General features: G+C 41.4%; 1 long non-coding RNA gene and 1 pseudogene across 3 annotated transcripts; one reads left to right on the plus strand and one right to left on the minus strand.

The window, feature by feature from the left end:
* LOC110429839 lies at positions 12,056–14,506 on the plus strand. 3 transcript variants are annotated; one of them, XR_002447018.1, is made up of 6 exons: positions 12,056–12,589; positions 12,662–12,755; positions 12,914–13,000; positions 13,524–13,609; positions 13,685–13,717; positions 14,327–14,506. It is a non-coding gene; the product is annotated as an uncharacterized LOC110429839 (long non-coding RNA). The 3 variants fall into 3 exon arrangements; XR_002447017.1 differs by having other exon boundaries at positions 12,059–12,755; XR_002447019.1 differs by having other exon boundaries at positions 12,059–12,755; positions 13,685–13,709.
* Positions 14,515–20,866, minus strand: LOC8084226 (annotated as a pseudogene).

Here is a 23,908-nt window from a genome sequence, read left to right on the forward strand (position 1 = left end):
ATTGGGTGACAACTTGATTTGCCCTTCCTGAAGTAGAAAGTCAAATATCCTATCGGCTTTGGTGATATCAAATGCAAATTTCTCTGGCTCTTTATGCCCAAAAGGGCAAGACATCGGCTTCTTATTTTTTATCCACTCTGCCAAGCCGATGACTGGTTCTTCATCAGAGTCTGAACTTGCTTCCTCATCGACAAATGACACCTTTTTATTCCATGCTCTTTTGGGTTCAAAAGGTTTAATATCTTGGTCAGAAATCCTCTGCACCAAATGACTTAGACTCTCGAACTCTTGAGAAGCATACTTGTCTCTGATATGTGGCAACAACCCCTGGAAAGCCAAATCGGCTAGCTGCCGATCATCCAGAACTAGACTATAGAACTTATTCTTAACCTCTCGCAACCTCTGCACAAAGCTTTCAACCGATTCATCATTGTGTTGCTTCAGCCTGACTAAATCGGTGATCCTTTTCTCATGAACTCCAGAAAATAAGTATTTATGAAATTGTTTCTCTAGATCGGCCCAAGTAATTACCGAATTGGGAGGTAATGAAATAAACCAAGTAAAGGCTGATCCAGACAAAGATGATGAGAATAAGCGAACCCTTAACTCATCTCTATTGGCAGCTTCTCCACACTGGATGATGAACCTCTTAACATGTTCCATGGTTGATGTATCATCCTGTCCAGAAAACTTGGTGAAATCTGGTACCTTGTACCGATTTGGAAGTGGAATTAAATCATATGCAGGAGGATACGGTGTCCGATAAGGGTAAGTGTTGACTTTGGGTTTTATCCCAAATTGGTCTCTCATTACTTCAGCTATCTTATCGGCCCAATAAGCATCGGCATCTTGCCGATGAGGTGGTTGTGGATCTGGCACCTATTGGTAAGCTTCCACGTGTCTCTGAGGTGCACGATCTCCATGAAACATTGGATTGACCATTGTATGCTGACCACCAAGTTGCTGACCAAGATTCATCGGCTGGTTGATCAATCCTTGATTCTGAAATCCAGGTTGCACTAGTCCCTGTTGAAACCCCACAGCCTGATGATTCTGCTGAGGCATCTGTGGAAAGACAAACTGCCCTGTCCATCCACTATTAACATTCATCGGCGTAGGTCCTGCCGATGACTGGTAAATGGGCATCATCATTTAATTGGCATACCCTGGCTGTGTCATAAACCTTTGCTGCGTCGGCATTGGATCTGCCAATGCATTAGGCATCTAGAACGTCGGTGCTTGAGAATTCCCAGTGTAAGGTCTTGCAGTAGTAGTTGTAGAATACTGGGGATTCTGAATCATCGGCGAGCTTGGAGGTGCCGATGCCATAGGAGCCTTGCCTGTCACGTCAGCCACTTGAGATGTTCTAGGACCTTTTGCCATCAATTCTGGGGGCATACCATAGCCCCACCAGTTGGGAGGAACAGTCCCTGACATCGCCGATGCCAATAGATCTGTGGCAAGCTTGATTTGCCCATCTGATGTTGATGGATTGGTCGTCATCGGTGTAGATTGCGCATTAGTCATCCCTGCAACGGCCGTAGTATCCGATGGAGCCGTGACTACCGATGACCCTAGCTGGTGATAGACAGGACCCACATAAGATGGTGGTATTTGTCCAACTTTGAAAGTTCTAGTCACAACATTGAAAACTGTGTTGGACAGTACACCAGATTGATTGATCAAGGCACGGTTAATAGCACTGTCAACCATGTCTTGAAGTTTACCAAGATTGGCCTCAAAAGTAACTTGCCGAGGCATCGGCTATGCTTCCTTCTGGATCACCTCGCCACTCCTGTTGATGCTAAAGGATTTCAAGCATAGCTGCATGTAGTCCTCCATGGCTTTTGCCATAGCTTGCTTCTGCTCATCTCTGAGATTGGCTTCCATCACGGGGATAACGTTCTCCAAGTTGAAATCAGTGTTCGACATGTTGATCTTGATCTTGAATCTCTGTCCCACCGGGCGTGCCAAAAGATGTGTTGGTGCAAAAGCTGATCTACAAACACAAAGGGCTAATACCCGATCTAAACGTTAAGGCGTGCCAGCCGATTTGACCTTACAATTGACAAAGGTGGTAACTCGAACACTTTGGTCCCGACAACAGCGATGCGCCCGGATGTCACGGCCAAGAGGTGCTCATGCGGAACTTGAGAACATGCCAAGTTTGACTCGACGAATTCCTAAGAACTCGTGGTAAAAAGAAAATATGACGAAGTCGCCGAAAAAGTTGATGCTGAATATGTGTTAAAACTTGTGTTTGATTGATTGATAGATGTCTCATTATATTGCCACGGGGTCTATATTTATACCCTACCTAAAAGAACTACAATTAGACACGACTAGAGCTCGAATTCCAAATTAAACGGAATCTGTATACAAAACGAAACCTAATAACTAAGGAAAACATTAAACTATCCTCTGTAACCGATCGGTAACTGCCACGAGTCAATCGGCAACCTCCGCGCTTTTCTTCAGAGTCATCGGCAGACTGCCTCTTACAGCTATCGGCAAACATCGGCACTAGTCATCGGCACGAACACATCACCACCTCTAGACTTGGTCATACTTGGTCGTTTCCCCATCGGCACCAACCTTCATCGGCAACTCCGCTATAGACTAGTCACCATTGCCCCATCTGCCGATCTACACTTTATTAACTCCAGGTGCGTATCCAAAGATACGTGTCCAAAAACGGTGTCAACAGTTCTTTACCTGCTCAATGTTAGTGGCAACAGGCAATGTAGCAGCTAGCTTTATTAATTTAAGCTCTACCCTTTTATTAAGAGTGTTTTGCTCATCAAAGGCAATTAATAGAAAATTCATTTTATTGTGTATATCTTTTAGAGACGATTCATTTGTGTCTAGCCTTTGTTTAACTTCATCATTAGTTTTTGTTTGTTGAGCAATTATCTCTTTTAATGAAAGTTGCTTGAAAGTGTTACCTGAAGTCATACCTTTGCTATTGGGCTGACTCGAAGTAGGTTGATTTTTGTATGCTGTCCCAATGGCCCTTTGATCTTCTTTGAACTTGGCCCTCTGGTCAATCCAATGGAACAAATTTCCATCTTGGTTGATAGTGCATTTACTTCTTATGGTATTTCTTCAGTTTGATGACATTGTTGAGCTTCATCTTGGAACCAGCTTTGGTTTTCTGCTATCTTATCCAAAAGTATCTCTGCTTTTCCAATTGTAAGCTCCAAGAATGATCCTTTAGCAGATGCATCTAGGCACTCACGAGCCTTCTGGATTAATCCATGGTAGAAGGTCTGCATAAGTAACCATGTGGCCATTCCATGGTGAGGACAATCTGATATGTATCCTAGAAAACACTCCCATGCTTCTGAAATGGTTTCTGTCTTCTGCTGTTGGAAACTGATAATATTTCCTCTTAAGGCAGTTGTTTTGCCTATAGGGAAAAACTTTGATAGAAAGGCATCTGACAAGTTCGTCCAGTTGTTGATGTTATCTTGATGAGTGTAAAACCACTTCCTCGCTCTCCCTTGTAGTGAGAATGGAAAAAGGTGAAGCAGTATGACGTCTTTATCGACTCCGTTGATGCGGATTGTGCTTCCAATCTCTAAGAAATTCTGCAAGTGTGCACTAGCATCTTCATGTGCCTTTCCACTGAATTGTGTAGCTTGTACCAAATTGATGAGGTTTGACTTGAGCTCGAACTCGGGTGCTCCTTCTTCTACTGCAAATCTTGGACCAGTTGAAATGTTCTCAAGACTTGGAGCAGAGAATTCTTGCAAGGCCTTCTGTGCCATAGCTTCAACAATTGGTGGCTAGCTTCTTCTTTCTTTCTTGATTGCTTTGGTTCTGATGATGAAGAGTTGAATGTACCAAAGTCAATCCTGATATACCCTGTATAAAAATATAAACATAGAAAAACAACAGGGTGAACCTGCCAAAGCAGAGGTGCCTTATTATGATTTCTCACTTAGTAGCTGTTTTATGCAATTATTTCTCTATAGTCTAGTCTAATATTTTATGTGAATATCCTTGACTGATTTCCTGACTTTCCTTACCGTTCCTATGGGTTTCCCTTTTTGTGTGTTCCCCGGCAACGGCGCCAGAAATGCTTGTGGACACTTACTAACACCACTTGGATACTAGGTTGTCAGCCCCAGCATGGTGCCAGAGTGTACAAAGGTATTTATGAATATGGAGGCTCTCTGGAAAATAATCTATTCTATCCGCAAGCACACAGATAAAACACCTCATTGTAGCATTTCACTAGGAAAGTATTCCAGGTATCGTTATTTATAATTTTGCTCAAGAGAACAAGGGTGAAATTAAGATAAGGATAAAATCTATCAAGGCATAGACTAGAGATAAACTTGCAAGAACATGATTACCAATGAGAAACTCATCACACAGTCACTTACTTTGATAGGGGGTAAGCCATAATAATAATGATAATGAAATATAAGCTCATGGGTAAATAACACAGTGATTAGAAAATAGACTACTCTTCACATATGTAAGGTGACGTCGGATTAGCTAGAGAATGGATTCTAAGTTATCTACTATCTACTAAGTCACAATCTACTCTAGTTATCTACAAGATCATATATAGTATAAAAGACTCTTTATTCATGTATAAGGAACATTGCTAAAGTAAATCAGAGCATCGCAAGACTCACTCCGCAATACAAATTCTGCCAGTCCTATCAACGGAGGGTGGACTATATAAGAATCAACGAAGCTGTCACTATCGCGAACTACCACACAACCCGGCCAATAGGATACATTTGTAGGTAAATAACATCTAAGCACCACGCCTACATGTGATCTACCACTTAACTCCCACGTGTCAAGAGCTAAGCGCTTTGCAAACTTATACATAAACTCATTATCAATCGTAACTATATCAAATATAGAACTAGAGTAAACTAAGAGCATAATAAATAGAGACATAATGCAATTAGAATAAAGAAGTAGAGAAAGATATGAAATAATACCAATCTTTATTAACGAAGATCCGAATCCAGAGCGTAGTGCTCTACTTCTCTAATTCTATCTAATCAATCCTCTAAACTTGAAGGATTAGGGAGTAGCTAATTCTAATTCTTTGTGGGAGAGAAGTCCTAAAACCCTAACTTTGATGGCTACCTCTGATAATGATTTCTCCTCTCTCTCCCCCTGGGGTGGAGAGGCCTTGATTATATAGTCCTTTCAAGTGAATTTGGGCCGTCGGATCAAACCGACATTGATCGCACGGTTTTCCTTGATCCTTTAGGTCGGTGGAGCACGATCTAAGAGTTTGGTTCTGATTGGCCCCGAGGCCAAGGCGGGCGCCCAAGGGGGGAGGGCGGGCGTCCTGCCCCCGAGCCCGTCCGGTCTCCCGTTCATTCCCGTGGCTTCTGGACTCTTCTAGATTAAGAAAAATTGTGCGGCACGTAATTATCTCGTTGTAAACATGACATGTGGACCTTCTCTCCATATTTTCTGATAACCCGCTGCAGAAATAGATAAACACCAAAGCTCGTGGAATTCTGTCAGATAAAACCCTAATTCTAGATGTTTGGTGCATATTGATCCTTTTTCATGTTTAGTTGACAGTTAAATTTAGTACTTAAGGACCGTCAACAGTACCGAGTCTCTTGATCCAAGGTTAGTTTTATCACTAAGTTTGAATTATTGGTACCTTTATCACAGTTAAGTTGCTTCACTCTCACATTATACATATAGCTTTGTAGACTTTGGTGTCATCTGATCCTCATAACATAACTCTCAATCCATGAGTATCAGCCATGACATATACCTCCATTAATATTCTCTTAATGGGATGATATCTTGAACCAAAAACCAATTTTACCGAACACTTGTGATCTTTACACATCATCCAACATTAACCAATTATTCTCCATGTAACCCCTTTATTTAGGCTACCCCCTTAGGAAAGGTCAACTAGGGGACACAAGAAATGTAGCTTGCATGTGTTCTAGACAAGTTAACTAGCATTGAGAACTTCTGACATCCCAAAGAACTTATGTGCAAGAGAACAAACAGGTATAATTCTCGCGATAGGAAAGCACCAGCATAGTAAAATAGGTATAACTCTTATTATGTTAATCCAATAATGTTGTAGCTTATACCGTTAGAAAACTTACGTAATTCTCCACAACTTTCATGTAGAAAACTTCCTTAGGTTCTGTGTCTTTAAGCTTAGGTAAAACAACCAAACATAATATCCATCCTGACAATGTCTCAGCAAAGGTACAGTAAATTGTAGCAGTCATACCCTGAGCTACAGAACTCATATGACGACGATCCTTATATTGTTGAAAATCATATAAAATCCTCTACAACTTTTGTATACATCATTTTCCCAGATTCTGAAGTTAATTTGGCTGAAATTAGGAAAATACCAGATTTGTCCAAATTTTGAAACAGTACAAAAACATCCAATTGTAAATGTCATATCTCAGGTTCTACTTATCCAAATAAGTTCCATCTTATACCGTTAGAAACTTTAGCAATTTTTCTAAAACTTTTATATAGAACACTTTTCCAAATTCTATAGTTATATTTGTTGAAAACAGTAAACAACCGAAACTGGTCCAGATTCCTGATAGCACAACTGTATCATCTTGTGATTTTTGTAACTTCCAAACCATAATAGCTATGAGGGCGATTCTTGCGGTCAGAGAAAGATCTTGAAGTCGATACACCAGAATTATTGTAGACTGCTCCAGAAATCAGCAAGGGATAGAAACATGATATAACCAAACTCAACTACTTATTTCATTACTCCTTATGCCTTAGGCCTACAAACTAAATTAAATTGTGAAGAAATCCCACAAGATCATTGCAATCATTACAAAGATCCAAATCAAGCATAAGTGTAATAACAATCAATTAAGCATTAAAGGTTCACAAGGCACACAAACTCAACTTTCGCTACTAGCGTTTTTATTACACAAGGGGACACAAACTCCTAAATCTTAGACTCGGTGTGGCTACTTTCACGATGCATCTGTTGCTTCTTTTGTGTACAAGAGTTTACATACTGTCCTTCCTGTCGGCAATGATAACATTTTCTCTTAGTTGGATCCTTTGTGATGTCATTTTCCACTGAAGTGTTGCTCGGTGTGTTATCAGCTCGCTGACTATGAAGGTTTATCTTTGGCTGGTTAGCTTTCTTCCCACCTTGGTTGATCCTTTGAGGTTGAAACTCTTTATAAGTGATTGTCCACCCATCTATGTATACCTCATGAGCAGTGGGGTTAGCTTGGGGAGTTTGTTCATCTCCAAGGTTTGAATTTTCCTGACAAGAATTCAAAGCTACATGTGTCAATTTAAGATTTGAATGTTGATCACTACCCAATGCTGGCTCTGGTGATTTTGCCTTCCTCTTTTTGTCCTCATTAGTCACACAAGTTGGTTTTGTCTTAACTTCCTTTTTAGATGACCTTTTTTGAAGACAAGGGAGGTCATAATGCTCACAACAGTGGCATTGATCCTGATATCCTGATGTATTACTCCCAACACTTCCATGAGTTCTCATATTTTTCTAGGCTTCTGCCACTTGTCTCCTCACTAGTCCTGTGATGCGTTATTAAGAGTTCTTATTCTGAGTTATTCCTTCCACTACTTGTGTTTGCATGGCTAGAAGCTTCTCCTTGTCGAATGCTTTCACGGTTGGCATATTTGAGTGCTTTTGTTCCTTCATGCCAAGGGTCTCCTCGTTATGAGCCATCTAAAGAGACAATAAGGGATTATTTAGAATAGAGACAAAGTTTTATAAATAGACAGGGCAGAAGTAAGCATAACTTTTAGCAATTATCAAGGTTAAGGTGAAAGCAAGAACTAAGCAAAGATAGAAGCATGCTAAAACGTCTGGTTCTAACTAGGCTTGCGTCCTACAGTCAGCATTGCTTTGACACCACTTTGTAATATCCGATTTTAAGGACAAAACCAGATATGCACCATATATGAGTTTTAAAAGTCAATTCTTACATATAGCTACAAATAAGGGGTAATATCAAAAGACAATGCATAAATATATAACGTACTTAGTATAAAAGAGATAACCTTTGATAGCAAACAACAGATAGACAACTCTAAACTTCGGGTATTAACTTCACGCTACAGGATCCAACTGACTGGTTGATCACAAGCCTAAAACATCTCCTGAGGTATGGGGGAAATAGCAAGAGTGAGTCCATGTCGAACTTCACAAGTATAGCAACTAGATTGTTTAGATCCCACAATCTCATGATCAATGTGACATAAATAATGTAGAGCATTAAACAATAAATATGAGCATATTAACACAACAAGAATCATCACCCTTAACGCAAGAATCCCCAAGGCCACTCCTGACCGTGAGCTCGGCTAGTATACTAGTTTTTAACACTATACAGAGGTTGTACATCTTTACCCATGAGTCATGATTTACCCTTTCGCCCGAGGTGATCAGCCTCTTAACCCAGTACCAAGGAAGGTCGACAGGGATCACTATGAAGTCTTTCAAAGGTTTGTCTAACAAGTTAGGGCCGCTTGGTTTCATTAGTCAATCCGTGTGATCCACTCGCAGAAATTCATGGTCTGCTGTTCCCCAATTGCGCCACACAGATAACCGCTAACGAGCTAGAAAAGTTACTCGTACTTAACTAAAGCTAGAGCCATTATAGCCCTCATAGTTGCACTGTTGTCCCGGTTATCACTTACAGATAATTCATCAAGTTGCTAAAAAGTCATTTTATCATTTGTTACTTAAACATTAATCAAGTCACAAGATCATGGTCACAGAAATAAAACTCAAATGCTATACTTGCCTTAATCTAAATGCTCTTGTTGATCCTGCTGGTCTTACTAGTTGTCCAAAGCTCTAATCTCGATCACTGAAGTACTCTTGTTCGTCACGAATTGCTCACCGACTAAACTCGATCATCGATCACCAACACACAAATAATCGGGGACAACATACACGAAGCAAACAAAGCTACAATTAGAATAGTACACCAATCATATAAAAACAGTATGAAAAGTTTATGAAATGATTCTACGCATCACTATGATTACACGAACGTAAACATCACTAAAATCGGAGCTATAACGAAGAAGATATGAATTTTCTAATATTTTCTTTAGAAAAATAATTAATTAAATAGGGTCACAAATTTAAAAAGTTTCAAACCGCTGAACCAAGTTTACTAACATGTAGATCTTTCAAAAACAAAACCAACGCAATTTGAATGGGTCAAATCCGAGTTAAAATAAATATTTTATAGCCAAAAGAAACTCAGTGGCAATTTAGTAAATATAGAAAATGTATTCTGAATTCAGACCGAGAAGAAATACGTCTTCTGAATGCGGTTGGCGTATTCAACCGAGTCGCTTTGGACCGCGGGTTTAGGCCTTGTTTAGTTCACCCTGAAATCCAAAAACTTTTCAAAATTCTCCGTCACATCGAATCTTGCGGCACATGTATGGAGCACTAAATATAGACGAAAACAAAAACTAATTGCACAATTTATCTGTAAATCACATGACGAATCTTTTAAGCCTAGTTACTCTATAATTGGACAATGTTTGTCAAATAAAAACGAAAATGCTACAGTACTGAAAACCAAAAACATTTCGGAACTAAACAAGGCCTTATTTAACATAAACTCAGGGACTCTTTAACAAAAGTGCTAGGCAAAGAGGTATGTTGAGATCCCGGTCGTTGATCGCGAAACGGATGGCGCAGATTAGATCTAAGAAAGGGGAGGGGCAGCTGTCGGCCGGAACAGGGCCTCCCGTGGTGGCGCGCCATGGCCGGAAGCTCGGAGCTCACTGGAGTTCATCGTTTAAAGCTATTTCGGCCATCTTAAAACGAAAGCAAAACGTCGGGAGAAAGAGGAATTCGCGAACTCACCCAAGCGCTTTTGGGGTCGGGGAAGAGCTTAGAGAAGGCGCGCGCCGCGAGATGGCGGCGGCGGCATTTCCTGCAAGTTCGGCGATCATTAGCGGTTGAACCAGGGCGCGAGAGAAAGAAGGAGAGGACTTGGCGACCTCGTAGGAACGTTGTGAAGGTCGGCCAAGGCTCGAATTCACCGCAGCGGCAGCACGATGCGTTAACCACGGCGGCGGGCGGAAAACAGCTCGGTGAGATCTAGATCAACACTAGGGACGGCTTCGGAAGTGTAAAGATGGGAAATAGGGGTCATGGCAAGTGCCAGGGGTCTTATTGGGGAAGTCGATTACGTCCTAAGCTCGAAATCCCGGAGAAGTCGGGATTTGCTGCCTGGTCAGGAGTCCTGCATAGCTCCGACTTGAGGTTGAAGAAGAGTAGGCGTCTGGCGAGTGGGCCCGAGACGTCAGTGTCTCCCGACGTGGGGTCTGCGCGTCAGTGAAAAAGAGGAAAGGAGGGGGGGCGCAGGCTGGCCGACTGCTGGGCCGATCGCGCGTGCGCGTGCAGGCCGCGAGAGAGGGAGAACGGGCTCGGCCCAGATGAGAAGAACGGGGGAAGGGGAGCTGGCCTCGGCCTGCCGTTGGGCTTGCGCGCAGATTAGGGAGCAGGCCGGAAGGGAAAGGGGTTGGGCCTCTCGGGCCAAAGCAGAGAGAGAGGGAGAGGTTTTCTTTTTCTTTCATTTTTCTTTTATTCCAAAAGCTATTTAAAACTCATTTCAAAATCATTTTAGACCTTTTGGATTTTTGACAAAGCCACACATCTCAATAAAATAAATGCACAAGCATGAATGCACAACAGTTTTGCTAAGTCCTATGATAATTTTTATTTTAAAGAAAAAATATTATTTCTCCTATATTTTCATGAGCACAAAAATATAAAATTAAATCAAATTATTCTATTTTGAAGACTTGTAAATTTAGGGTGTTACATGCCATCACATGGAAATGCCCTGACTTTATCCCACTTGAAGAGGCGTTCCAGTTTTCATGTTGTGCTTCATCTATGTAACTGGAATCAACAAATTTTCAATTCTCCCCATTTTTTGGCACAAGGTGTATACACTCCCCCTTAAATCTTGGTCTCCTCATTTCCTTTTCCTTCATGTTGGAGCCTTTATCCATGTGCCACAGATTTGTGGAAGCTTGCTTCAATTTTTCATAGATTCCAAAGGAAAGCTCGTTTTGAATTCATCATTTTCCCCCTTTATCATCCATACCAAGATGGTCCTCAAGAATAACTTTAACTACATGAATCTCACACAAAGAGGGGTATTAGTAGCGAAGTTGTACATGTCAGGAGTATTTTACTATTGTTCCACTTAGGGGAACAAGGCCGTTTTTCACATGTAGTCCAAAAAACACATTATAAAGATCAAGCTCCACCAAAAAGTGCGCACAACTAATTGAATCACAAATGAGTAAAATCTAAGACCCCACACAAAAGTGTAGGGAACAAATTCAAATATGAAATGCAATCCTACACATGGTAGTGTCTACACGATGCATGATATGACACTCACATTACCTTGGCATTGGGAAGAGGAACTTGGGTAAAAGATACAAATCTACCCACTTGGCATTTACTTGAAACAATATGATGCACACCCATTCATTCATCCCTAGAAGTATCCTAAGTTTCCAAATTCCCTAAAACGTCATACAAATGTGTTGAGGACCACAACATTTTGAGTCTGATCCATGTTCTTGGTCACCTCTTTGGGCATGTTCTTGGTCACCTCTTTGGGCACCCAAATGTGCTTGGTCTACCCCTGTTATGTGGCTGCTGGAGATAGAGGGAAATGGATTGGGATCGAAAAAGCGGCGGCTGATGGCGTAAACAGTACCCACGCTACAGTACCTACGTACCTGTAGGTACTGTTCACAGGGAGACGGCTATGAGAGCAAGAGGGAAGGCTAGGGTTTTGGACGCTAGGAACGCCAGCCGCGGGGCTCTGCCCACAGCCGGCAAGAGAGAAGGGATTTCCTTCTAATCTCTTGCTTGATTAAACTTACTTGACCTCTAAGCAAACGACTAATTAACCCTAGTGGGCTAAGGCCCAATAGGTCCTTGACTCTTCTAACAACCCCCAATTCTTCCACCCAACCTTGTTGGCAACCACCTTATCATTGCTCACATTGAGTATGTAGTACCATCCCCAGACTAAACGGACCCAACTAGCAGACAGACAATTCATTCCAACAAAGCACGACCAATTGACCATACAGTCTATGCCCAGATGACACAACAAATACATCACTCATGGTGTGGCCCTATTTAGATTCATCTGAAGTGACTTGCACTACAAGAAACCTTGCAATCTATGACGGATTCTTCGTGACAGATTCAGACAACGTCACCAATCGAGATGTGCAGTGTTGGATAACCAGCCCAGGGCCCGATACACTCTCGCATATAAAACCTGCACCAAAACCCTAACCCACCCGGCTGCCTATCTTCTTTCAATCCACCGCCGCCCCCTTTCCGGTCAGTGCCCTCCACCCCACCAAGTCATCAACGAATCCCATCCTTGGAGGAGTCTGGCGCATCAAGCATGGAGGCCGAGGGTGGCCCTTCACCTTCACCAAAACTCTTTGGATCCGGCCATGTATGAGGCCGATGGTGGTGCCCCCACCCAACCATTGGTAGATCTAGCGCTTGGAGCAGAGCAGGCCATCTGAGGTTAGTGGAGGATGGACTAACACTTATCACGGGAGAGTTGTGGGCTGAGCTTTGAGTTTTCCTTCAACTCAGGCGAGATTGTCACTGACGAGGTTGTAGATAGGGTTGCGCATCGCTCTGGACAGCCACTCTAAGTGGCAACGAGATGGACTCTGGTGTGGCAAAGGTGAACCATCATTTCTAATTATCTCCTTTATTTTCTCTATCATGAAATTTGCGAATTGGCTGTGGATTTGAAACTAGGGTAAGGCTGTGTTGTTTTTTTAATCGAAATTATTCCATGGGGCAACACAGATTGTATTTTAATAAGCACTTTTTTTGCAGTGAAATGGCTAAGCGGTGAAATTTAGAGGGGATAGCTAAGTACAATTGCAACTGACATAGTTGTGGTTGATATGTCCTACTGTATTGGTACGATCTCATTCAGATAAATATCAGAGGATGCAGATCTAGACAGTTTGATTGATCAGTTCTACCTATGTTGGTCACTAGTTATTCTGCAATAGTCATTAAGTAGCTGATACAAAGTTCTGCATAGTCATTATTGTACCAGTGTTGATCGCTCTAGTTATTCTGTTCTGAACGGTGCAGTTGAATAGTTGGTTGGTTGTGAAGGTCACTAGGAGATGTACTTGTCCATGGAATATTTATTTGAGGCTTTGTGCTACATGTTTGCATTTTCAATTCATTGGTTAGTTTTCTTTGCTGGGACCTAGGACTGAAATTATACTACTAGCAGTTCCTAAGCTATATGGCGACCTTGTTGCGCTGGCTACATGTTTGCAATTGTATATGATTCCAATACTTCCTGCTGCAGGTTGGCTTGGTATATGATTCCAAGATATATTGCCTTAAACCACAACAGTGATCATATTTATACAAATATATTTTAGAATGCTTAGTGCATACTTTCCTGATGGTATAATATATATAGGAACTTATAAGGAGAACTAGAAGTGACAGTCGTCCGTGTTCTTGCCTTCCCTGGTTTTCAGATAGCAGCACCAACACCAAGACAAGGTAAGCATCATGTTGTTCCAATTCAGATTAGTAGCAGCAGTAAGCAATTAACTTATAGCCTTCCCTGGTTTTCAGATAGCAGCAAGAGGACTTCGACAAGGTATGTAGGTAGGCTTCATGCTGATCCAGTTCAGTAAGCAATTAACTTAGCTATCTGTGCAGTTTTCTAGCTCTCATTATCTTTTATATTGTTGTTTAGGTTATCTAATTAGTTATGTTCCTTCCTGTTTTGGTAGTAGCAATTGTGCATAAGTGTATTGACATGAGCAGTAATTTAGTATTAATAACAGTCTGTCAATACTACTACTATAGTAATTGGCTATCCTTATTCCTTAGTCTTGTTTTTCCTTGGTTGTAGCAGACTGATGTTATATATTGGTTCCACTGATTGTTCTCTGAGTAAGTTAGCTTGTAATAGTGTGCATGTTAACTCCAGCTTGCTGATAGTTTTGCATTTATTAGCCTTGCCTTATTTTCTTTTCTTTTCTTAAGTTAGCTGTCGGCTTGTAGCAGTCATTCTGTCCAGCAACTTGTTTTTTTAACTCTAAATACGATATTAGTTTACCATCAATAAAAGCAGAAATATACTTTGTGAGTGCAACCATTTCAACTGAATATGTTTAAATTGATAGTTGTACCTAACATATTTTAGCTTAGGTAGCAGCTATCTATTAAGTTATTTAAATCACTATTTGATTAAACGTTTCTTTTTTATAGTTTTCAGAAAGGGAATCGGTGGATAAACAATATTGGAGAAATACTTGAAGAAGGAGCATCATTCCATTGAGGTGGCTGTATTGCTTATTTACTTGGTGGCATGGAGAGACGATTGTTGGTTGTATGAATTAGTCTTGTTTTTAAATTGCTTCATCATCAATGTGTAAATATTTATATATATAAATATATTTGACCAAATGGTTGTAAATCTATAATTGTCTGGGATGCTTAGTGCATACTTTCAATAAATGTCTGGGATTTCTTACAACAAAAATAGATGGGCTTGATGGTGATATAAGCATTCATGTCATGATCCACATAAGCAGTCTAGATGATGTGGCAGTTCATCTATGACGGTTTAGAACCATCACAGGTAATGGGTTTGGGCTGGGCTAACTAGGCCTTGGGCTCAATTGTGACGGTTTGAGATCGTCACGAATTCTATTAATCTGTGACGGTTTTGTGAAAATCGTCACGGAGGTTAATCCTTGACGCTCAATAGGTGACGTTCTCTAAAACCGTCACAAATGCTGCATAGTGACAGTTTTTTGATGATCCGTGACGGAATTTTTTCGTCATGGATTAGCAAGTTTTTTGTAGTGTTGAGCAGCACTATGGTACATAATAGTCATGGGTCATCATCATATGGAGCACAAGTGCTCAAGTTTGGTGGGACTACCAGAATTGGCTTTCCATGCTTCTTGAATTCAAGGAATGCAGGAAAAATATTGCTTGATAAATGCATGTTGCCAGTCAGGTTCACTCGCTCCAAATTACCTAAAACAAGGAAAGACTAGTTATTAATCAATCTCAGCTGGTGCCTATATGTACGGTTGAAAACAGGATAGATATTTCACGATATCCGTCCATCTGAAAGGGATTCAAATACTAAATGAAATAATCCGTATCTAAATCCGGACATTCAATATCCGTACCACATTTGAATCGGATTTCTTAAAGTCAGATATCAAATACATATATGGGATGGGTATCAATATCTTAACATACCCTATCTGAGTCCATATCTAACTCTGAATATGAGAAAAACAAAAAACAACGACCCACATTCATATCTGTACATGCCCATTTTTATCCGATCTATTTTCATCCCTACATGTATGGATTTGCCTAATGCAAAAGAAGTAAAGGTGAATTTGGTAAAGCATTTATTTCTTACAAGTCCCTTGCTTCAAGGAGTTACAGATGACTTCCAATGATTCAGGTGGTAAAAGGTTCGCTGCTGCATTGACTGAGACAAGATTTGGTGCTCGCCCTATTAATCTGGAAACAAAATATGCTGCTCTGATCCCACCACGATTCTTACTGCAAAATATAAATAATGTCAGTGAAGGAACTGACATCTATTGTGAGGGGCCGTGCTTGGTTCTACCTGATGTTGATGTGGGAAAGAGCCACTTCTGTTGGCAATGCTTCCTCAAGTATTTGGAAGCCTAATGTTCCCAAGCCAATATCCGTAGCATTTAAAGCCCTTACATGTGAACCCAAGAATTTGGCCAATGCAGCTGCCACAGAACTGAAAGCACATTTCAATTAATATGTGGACACAAGTGAATACAGCACAGGCGCACAGCAGGACAAAATGCATGAAAAGAGATACAACTTACCTCCCTAAATGATTGTCTGCAATAGATAGCACATCAAGGGGTTGCTTCACAGTTGTGAGGCACTCCAGAAGCATAATCACACCAATACTGGACAACTCACAGTTCTCGACTGTTAATCTCAAAAGTGGATTTTCCTTTTGAATAGACCATGAAATGAAAGGGATCATTGATCTGCAATTTAAGTGAAACTGATGAGTGCCTCAGTAAATTATCATTCATCACAAATATTGAGAAGTACTGTGCTTGTGCAAGAAAGTCAAAGGCAACTGAACACAGACATGAAAAAAATTTGTACACCCTGTATTCATCATTGTAGTATACTAATGGATATTCTGTTATGTCAGATAGTACCTGATACCTTCATCCATGATTGGATTGCCACTTATATCTAAATCTCTTAAATTAGGCATTTTTATTATAATTTTGTGAAGATCTACAACATCATCCTTTTGCAAATTATTTTCCCTGGAATGGTAAGAATCAAGAAATGTGAAACACACAATTAGGCCATCAGAAATTCTGAAAATAACCTGCTACATAAGTTTCTTGAACAGCTAGATTATGGTAGGTACAAAGTAATACCTCAGGTTAAGAATGGACAGGGAGTTCATAAAAATATCTGATCTCAGCGCTAATGAGTTTGTAGAACTTTTGTTCAGTTTTGAAAGCCAGCCAGCAATCTACAAGAAACAACCAATTTAACGGGTAGAAAATAAGTAAAAGGAAATAAAGAATAGATTTTCTTCATGTCAACCCACATTGTTTTCTGATATCTCAAGCGTGTGTAAATCACATGACGACTCAAGAAGAGTGTGAATAATCATCTGAGCTAATGATGACTGCATCTTAGTATCATTAAGTGACAGCAGATGCAACGACCTGAACAATTGTAAGGATTGAACAGTGTTTGAAAGTTTCTCATTGAAATGGACTATCAAGTATCGATATAACAAATCCATATAAGTAAAACTACTCAGAAACACATAAATGGTCAATACCCCATGATTAATACTAATGGGAAGCTGCCGTAGAAGTAGAACAAATAAACTAAAAATAAGGTTCATTTGTTGGCCAATCAATAATATTTCAATTATGAATATTGAATGGCATGCAGCTTACTTGCCAGATGACAAAAAATTTAACAGACCAGAAGAGATGGTCAGAGGCTTGGTTTCACAGATTTGTGACGATTTAATACTAAATCGTTGGATTCCATGGCTAGATCCCTCCTGGCACAAACTCCTGCAAATTTTATCCATGACGGTAGGATAAAGCTGACAATGGATAAATTCAAGAGAAAGCAGTGTCTCTGCATGCCAGCTCAGAAGCAAACATGCACCATTAACCTGTCAATGAAAATTCAGAAGAAACTTCAAACCCCAATGTTGCTGACTTACTTTCATGCCACTGAAAAGAGCAGTACAACACAAGGACAACTCGAGCTCATGCAGAATGGTCGTACCGATACAAGTTGATGACTAACAATATCAGCTTGTTTTAATATTCAAACTTAAACAGAACATGCAAAAATAAAACTGGGAAATTATTATTTCTTTCATAGAGTTGAAGAAAAATTGTGCACATGCAAAACTAAAATTTTTCTCGAAAAACGCAGGAGAGCTGCGCAACATTCTATTAAGAAGTGAAAGACACATACAACACACGTCCAGCACAAACACACACAACCCACACACACACACACACACACACACACACACACACAGCCCTGATCCTTGGGATGAAACGTGCCCGAGGCTAAGCTTCAAGAGGCGACCAGCAAAGGCTCAAGGATCCTAGCAGTCTGCAAAACTAAAATTGTGAGCATATCTATGCTTTCAGCTTATTCCAGAAAATGATCATCATGATCTCTATTGTTGTTTATGCAACAGTAACGGTACTATCAGAGGCTTAAGATTACCTCTGGGTCTGATATAATTCATATGAACATTAATCTTTCCAGCTTGCATTGTTGCAACAAGTCCTGAGAGACAAAGGATACCCAGCAGTCAACGTGCAATCATATGATGATTATAAAAAGGATTCACCATACTGCAATAGATATGTAATGACATGGATAATAATGTTTAGCACATACAGAAGTTTCTGCATTGCAAAGAACACCTTGCAGTCTCAAGCACCTGAAAAATAAGGGGCAACATTGATACTGAAGAACTACAAGAAAATAACAAACAACCAAACAAGCATGTCCAACATAGATTCTTGTTGCATCAGCACTGTAGGACATAAAATAGCATAACCAAATTATCATATATCACAGGGCCCTCAATCATGTCATGAGTATTTTTAATTAATAGAATATTCATAATTGGCAAGTTTTGCTGAAAAGATTAAAAAAATGTTAATCAAAAAAGAAATGCATATGTACAACAATCATCGTATGCTGGCACCTCACATAGCAACCAAATTTGCTGCATTGATATTCTAGTCTTGAATGATGTTGAGATGTGTCCATGCTCTGGTAGATGGAATTCATGATTTTAGCTGCTCAATCATGAACAAAAACAGAAAGGTTATTGCAGCAGTAAACGGGCTATCACATTTTTTAGGTAAAGATAATTTCTAGTAACTAATGTCAGTTCTGCCAATACTATACAAAATTATAAACAGTAGTCACTTCAACAGTACTCCCTCCGTCCTGCTATAGAAGGTGCAACTCCTTCCACACAAAGACCAAGAACAACTTTTACTCCATCTAATAACTAATTTACCGTGTGTTGATGGTCATGCCACTGTTCTTTTTAATCATGCATTTAGCTTGGTGATCTCTCATCCAGGCAGATATGGCCAATCAAACGGTCACTCTGCAGTGCAGCAGCATGCAGAGACCGCAGCATGGTAGAAGGAGCAATAATTGGCGCATGTTTGCATGCCCATAAAAAAGGAGACTAAGTGAACCACGCCCTCTATTGCGGAACGCATGGAAAAACGGTTACGCCTTCTATACGAGGATGGAGGGAGTAAATGGGTATCACATTGTTAGCTAAAGATATTTTTAAAATAACTCAGTTTACATTCTAAAACTAAGAGGGCAATTACTCAGTTAACCAAGCAATGTTAAGTTGGTAACAAATGAATGACAATACGGTAGACATGTCATGAAAGAAAACAGGATACTAACCTGATGTACTCAGCTCACCAACACTCCCACAAAAAGAAGGAAGAAAGGCACTCTCTGCAGCTTCATCCAAGCACCTGTGGAGGGAAATAAAAAGAATTGATAATTTGTGTTTAAGGGGTTAAAGCATTTCATTCATAAAACCCAATCACAAATCACTGATAGCGTACTCTTGTAAATGCTTTTCCCAATACTTTTGCTGCCAGTCCACAGTGCCCAAGTTATTATGTCCAGCGTTATCAAGGGGCCAGCGAAGTTTGAACAACAATTGCCAAGTAGTGCTGAAGTCTTCACACCTGAGAGCAGTATCATATATGTCAGATCAAATATTGAACAAATCCTGGTGCTGCCGATTCTTGTCTTCAACCCAATGCATTGCAGTACTGTTAACACAGTACGACGAAACACGTTTTTCTTGCATAAATGCATGCAAAACCTTGAACGTTTCACGCCACGTCTGTCTCCATCTTGCAATCCAAGTCCAGAAGTTGTTTTAGCAGAAGAGCAGCACCTGGAACGAGAAATTATGAGCATACTTCCTCCGTCCACAGATAAATGCACATCTCGTCTCTCGAGAAGTCAAACATTTTTAAGTTTGACCAAATATATATAAAAATATACTAATATTTATCATATGTAATGGGTATCATTAGATTGGATATGGAATACATTTTCATAATATACTTATTCGTAAATATAAATATTAATATTATTTGATATATTTCTAGTCAAACTAAAAAAAGTTTGACTTTTCGAGAAGTTATTTGTGGACCGAGGGAGTAACATTTAGGCCTTGTTTAGTTCACCCAAAAACCAAAAAGTTTTCAAGATTCCCCGTCACATCGAATCTTGCGGCACATGCATGAAGCATTAAATATAGACAAAAACAAAAACTAATTACACAGTTTGCCTGCAAATCACGAGACGAATCTTTTGACCCTAGTTAGTACATGATCAGATAATATTTGCCACAAACAAAGAAAAGTGCTACAGTGGCCGAAAACTTTCTATTTCGGGAACTAATTGTTTACTTTCCAGAAAATTTTGCAAAATTTTTCACATTCCCCGTCACATCGAATCTTTAGACGCATATATAGAGTATTAAATATAGACGAAAATAAAAACTAATTGCACAGTTCGGTCGAAATTGACGAGACGAATCTTTTGAGCCAGTTAGTGCATGATTGGACAATATTTGTCAAATACAAACGAAAATGCTACGGTGCCGGTTTTGCAAAAAATTTTGGAACTAAACAAGGCCTAAACAGCCTTAGCTCTTCCTTTAGGAAGATTCACGATTTTCTCAGAGGAAGATGTGGAAATTGGAATAGCAATAGAAGGTAAACGGGCACAGGAATGGGCGTCCGGTTGATGTGTACGAATTGGTAGAGAAATGGAGAGGGGTAGGCTACCGGGCATGGGCGGCGTGATGGAGGGACTCGAGTGCGACAGGCGGGAGCCGGGACGCCAGCCGATGGAGAAGCTCCCAGGGAAGCCCCTCCGCCACCTCCTCCGGGTGCAGGCGGTCCTCGTCTGCCTCCCCTCCGTCATCTTCCGAGAACCCGCCGAGACCGTCGCCGCCGCCGCACCCTCCTGGCCAACCAGTTCGGCCCACGCCTCCGCCTGCGCGGGCGTTGTCGCTGATGAGACGAGCAGCGACCGCGTCCAGGCACAGCGAAAGCAAGCTTGGTGCCGGAGCCTTCTTGGAGAGCTCCATGGGCACACCACCGCCTCTCTCTCTCTCTCCCCTTGTCGGTCGCCCCCGACTGCCGCGTCGCGTAGTCGCGTTGGCTAGAAATTTCTGACGGAAGGGCGGCGGCTTACTAGACGGGCCAGGGCCCACGAGAGTGGCCTTGCTTCGGCCCATTTCTCATATGGGTTTCTTGGTAGGCCGCCAAAACCTGTTTGGATTGTAGATTGGTAGCCTCATCCATGTTTCATCAACTCATCATCAAGAAAAGAAAAGAAAAAAATAATAAGATTGTCCGGTAAAGAAGGATTTGTGGGCTTGGTACTATGATCGCAAGGGGTGTTTTCGGTTCGCTCAACCTATAGGATGCTCACCTTAAACAGGGAGAATGTGACCACATGGCTTGAAGAAAGATTGGGGCAATTAGATGCAATGGTGCACTACTACACAAATCTTAACTGTGAAGGATATTTTCGATTTACTAAGCGAACATCACAACTGCCATGGCCAAAAGATCACAATAAACATTTGATTTACCGAGCCGGTTCGAATGCCCACCACGGTCAATCAAATAAAAAAGAAAAAAGAACAAGTAGCAGCCCAAATGGGCCTGAATCTAGGCCTCACACACCGCCTGCATGCCCGATCTGCCGCCGCCGCGTGCCGCTGCTACTCCATGATCTAGCCTCCACGTGCAAACTGCCGCCTGATTCCGCACCATCGGGGAGGAAGAAGAGGTAGTCGACACTAGATCTGGCAGCCCAACCATGGATCCAGTGAAAGCTTTAGTTTGGTTTTGGATAATTGATGAAACCCTAGTATTAACCTCTATACTAAGTATGTGTAGACTTAATGAGGTTGGTACATGCCAAGTGATGGAGCAAGTGATGATCATGGTGATGATGGTGATGACCACAAGATGATCAAGTGCTCAACTTCAAAAAGAAGAAAGAGAAAAACAAAACCCTATTAAGTTCAAGGCAAAGGTATTGCTTAAGATTTTAGTTTCGGTGATCAAGACACCATAGAGAGTGTGATCACATTTAGGATAGATAGTCGTACTATAAAGAGGGGAATTCTTTGGCTAAACGGTTATCAAGTGCCACTAGGTGTCATTGTTCTTGTGCATGCATTTAGAACCTAGTGAGCTAACTTAACTCCTTCAAAAAAAATGATTGTGAAAATGCTAACACACGTGCACTTGTTGGTTCACACATTGTGGTGTTGGCACACTTTGAGAAGGAGGTGGAGTTTGAAGGGTAGAGAGAGGATGGGTTTCTCTCTCCCTTCCGCCGAGCTTGCTCGGCGGGATTCGGCGCTTTTTGAGAAAATGAAGTGCATATTTTCTATTGCACCGGTGGGAATTTTGGAGAAGCCGGACGCTGGCCGCGGAAGCACCGAACGCTGAGCCTACGCGTCTGGTGTGCTGTGGTGCTCGGCTCGGCTAGGGTTAAGCAACAGACGCTAAGCACCGGACGCGGGGTAACTCCTGTTCATGCGTGACCTCTGCGAGTAAACCTAACTGAGAGCACCGGACGCTCGAGGTGCGTCCGGTGGGGTGCGTTCGGTGTCCGCGCGTTTTGGAAACCTCTCTAGGTATGAGACCGGTGAGCACCAGACGGTCCGGTGCTCAGTCCGGTGACCCCGTGAGTTTGTAGACCTCCCTAAGTTTAAGTCCGTTGAGGACCGAACGAGTCCGGTGCGAACTCACTGTGAGTCTGGTGCTGCAGCCACAGGGAGACTCACGTTGGCGGCAACGGTTGGATTTCAAACGGTCGAAATTTTCTAGGCACCGGACGCGTCCGGTGGCCCCGTTTTCAGTCCAGTAAAAGAGCCAACGGCTCTATTTGTTTAAGGGGCTTATAAATAGTTGTTGGCCGGCTTGGGGCTCACACTCTTGACATTCTAACATACTTGACATCCTTGTGAGCCTAAGCAATCTCCTCCCACTCATCTCCTTCATAGATTATTCATCTTTATGAGATTGGGAGTAATTCCAAGTGCATTTGCTTGAGTGATTGCATCTAGTGGCACTTGGGGATCGATTTGGCTGCATTTTTCTTGTTACTCTTGGTGGTTGCCGCCACCTAGACGGCTTGGAGCAGCGGAGGAGCTTTGGCACGAGTTGGTGATTGTTCATTGAATTTCTCTCGGTGATTGGACTTCATATTGTTGATTGGTTCATCCCCTCTACGCGGTGGTATAAAGATCAAACTATCTCTTTTTACATTTCCGCAAACTAGAGTAGCTTACTTACTTGTATAGAAACTTTAGGTAGCTTTCTAGTGTAAGTAGTGACATAGCTCTTGTGTGCCTAGTGATTATATCAACTAGAATTGTTGGATAAGTGGCTTGCAAACACCCCTTTAAAGCTAGAGCAAAAAGCTTCGCTTTGTTATTTACTAACCTCTTGCTCTAATGAGTGTAGAATTTTTAAATAGGCTATTCACCCCATCTAGCCATATTAGGACTTTTCATCCAGCCTCCTCCTCGACACATCCAAGCTCGTCCTCGCCAGATCCACCACCGCACAAGCACCGCTGGAATTGAGCTCCTCCATGCTAGATCTGGTCTTGTCCTTGTTGATGGTAGATAAGTGTCATTTTTAATCGTCAACATAGCATGAGAAAGGACCTAAAATATAATTACCATCTAGATATAGGGGTTACTGTTGTAGACTCATTTGTGGGTAAACAGTATAGGCACTGCGCTAAGAGGATCACCACAACCAACAGTAGTGGCTCAAAAGATAATAGAATAAGTCAATTTTTACATGCAATTGCGTGAGTCTATTTAGAAGAAGAATAAGCATCACTTGCTTACATGCAGTGGCTAGGAATAATTGCCTAATTTAGACAGTATGTATAGAGAGAGTGTGTTCATCCTATAAGGACATCGAGTGATGTAAGAAGTAGATTATTGAAGGAAACAGAACCTCCCACGTAGGGTGGGTTTTTCCTTGGACGGTGTCCACGAGCGCTTCAATCGTGGCCACTGGCGAAGAACCCACCGCTCCGCTTCCCGATATCCCTTGCGTTCCAATTCTCAATCTCACCAATCCCTTCATTCTCCTCTACGTACTCCACGGCGGCAACGTCGTATCAATTTGGTATTGGAGACCTTTCTAGGTG

This window comes from Sorghum bicolor, chromosome 8 (assembly GCF_000003195.3).
Source record: "Sorghum bicolor cultivar BTx623 chromosome 8, Sorghum_bicolor_NCBIv3, whole genome shotgun sequence".
NCBI lineage: Eukaryota > Viridiplantae > Streptophyta > Magnoliopsida > Poales > Poaceae > Sorghum > Sorghum bicolor.